We start from the raw sequence: 2,307 nt of genomic DNA on the forward strand, positions 1-2,307 counted from the left end.
CTACTTGAAATAATTTCCTGCCCCTGCTTTAATCCCTTATGAACAAACCATAAATGAAACCGATAAGACACAAAATGTGACGTCTCTTTAGATCTCCTGATTCCTAATCCTACAATTGTTCTTCCAACCCACATTGCCTTAGTGATGATATGATTCTTCACATTAGTCATCCCAAACACACCTGCAGCCAAGAAAGCAGAAGCAGTAGTTGACACTCGACCATTCTTACCTCAAGTTATTTTTTCCTTTAGCAAATGGGATCTATAACTGCTCTTCACTTCTGCAGCTGAGCATAGCAGACAAATGAATGCAAGAGTTCTGTAAAAGGTCCATTAGTTCCCACTTTTGTTTTTAAGGGGGATTCTGGTAGCCCTTGGCTTGCCATAAAGAACAGGGCCCATTTATTCTTTATGGCATCATCAGATGGGGTGTTGGTTGTGCCAGGCCTAAGAATCCAGGGGTCTACACCAGAGTGAGAGTCGTCTTGGATTGGATCGTATCTACGATAAAAAGTAACATTTCTGCTCCTACGCAAAGTATGTTCTAAATTACAGTTTATCAGATGTAGTCAAATGTTTCAGTTTAGCCCATAGAACAATACCATCTTCTGCAGGAAAAGCTGAGAAAAAGCTTAAGCATTTTCATTGAAATTTCCTTTTTAAATTTGTTTTTCAAAAAAGGGGGGGCTAAGTGCTCTTATGAACTTTTTATAATTTATATTCAATTTAAAAGTAAAAAACCCTTAATTTTCACACATTTTCCCCTCAATGAAAAGCCCTTTTTGTCATATTTTCACTTTTGGTACACACAGATCTAGAGATGATGTTATGGTATGAAGTATTTTGTATTAGTACAACCCAGCACCATCTTCTAGATAAATGCATTTTGAATGCTCTGGGGGACAAGAACTGTAGAGACGATAATTAATAATACATATTACTGGACATTGATGGAGAACTAAAATACCCCACTAAGAGTGTTTTTCTCTCTCAAAAGGAGACATATGCTAACTCTTACATTGCCATAAGAGTCTTTCCTTGTACAGTGAGTATGTGCTGTATGCTACCCCTGTTTCTCTACCTCTCTTCCTGGCAAATCTTTTTTTCCAATATTTCTCAGACTCAAGTCCAGGTGAAATATATTTAGTACCCCAAAATTGCAACCAGCCCTTGTTGCTGCTGACAAGTGCTCAGCAGGACGTTTCACTCTTGTTCCCTCCCCTTCATGCCTTCCCCTACAACTGGCTTCATTTGAAAGGTTTAAAATGCCAGTATCTCTTCCTAAGCAAAGACTATTATCTAACTGGCTTGTCATCAGGATTTAGAAATCCATCATTTTGCTTTTCAAAGAGTGCACTTTTATGTAGACTATGTTACTGACGATGCTCTTTAAACTATAGCTTGAAAAGCATTACTGTACTTCTCTCTACAGAGAGACAACCATGTGCACTTCAGGCAAATTGTGATGGACATGAAACTTCAACAGAGCAGCCAAAGAAACAGCCTGCCAAGCTAACAGAAGCTGCCTACAGCCAAGGTAAAACTTTTCTGCATTAGTACAAGTATGTTCAGTTAGCAAAGCTGCTGGTTTCTCCTCCATGCTCTGGTGCTCTATAGAAGGGAGCGATGCATGCTATGCAGCAGGAAGTTATACCAGAATCCAAAAGCTTCATCAATAAAACACTTTCTTGAAACTTTCTGCTGGGAAGATAAGGTAGGAATAGCTACAGTAATCTTTAACTCTCACCCTATTAAAAGCATGCCAAGCAAATTTTGGTTATCTACATGAGACTAAATTGAGCACATCATTCACAGAAGTGCTTCTTTTCTTTTGAATTCCATCCAGGGACAGCTAAAAATAAAGATCTCAGGCTAACCAAACTTCTTGCTGTTCCCAGACCATGATAATGTAAAGAAAACTATCTTTAATAGTGTGATGATGGCTCCCATGCTAGTAGTTCAGAGCCTGGAGAGGTACAGCAGCCAGAAGGAAAACCACTCCATCCTGCCAGACCTCTTGGCTGAAGCATTTGGTCCGTTTTGGCTATTAACTAGGAAAATATTCCCGCATAGAAAAGGCTAGCCCTTGAAATAATAGGTTTGTTACAGGATTGAGAGTTATTTGAATTAAAATCCGAGCTTCCACTTTTTACAGTCAAGACATGTTATACAATGGCCATTTCACAAGCTGGTAAACTAAAGGTGTCACCAGATCAGAGTGTAGAGTCTGACACTTAGGGATTAAGATATGAATCTTGGTCCCATGAAATGATTTCATAGATTTCATAGGCATTAGGGCTGGAAGGGA

General features: G+C 39.1%; 1 long non-coding RNA gene across 1 annotated transcript in view; it reads left to right on the forward strand.

The window, feature by feature from the left end:
- Positions 1-1,285: 1,285 nt before the first annotated feature.
- The window catches only part of LOC109297039, a 15,014-nt gene continuing 13,992 nt past the window's right edge, over positions 1,286-2,307 (forward strand). The window contains exon 1 of the long non-coding RNA XR_002097168.1: positions 1,286-1,536. This is a non-coding gene — a long non-coding RNA (uncharacterized LOC109297039). The remainder of the gene's footprint in view (positions 1,537-2,307) is intronic.

The sequence above is a fragment of the Gavialis gangeticus genome, unplaced genomic scaffold (assembly GCF_001723915.1).
Source record: "Gavialis gangeticus isolate Ggan-Ray unplaced genomic scaffold, GavGan_comp1, whole genome shotgun sequence".
NCBI classification, from domain to species: domain Eukaryota; kingdom Metazoa; phylum Chordata; order Crocodylia; family Gavialidae; genus Gavialis; species Gavialis gangeticus.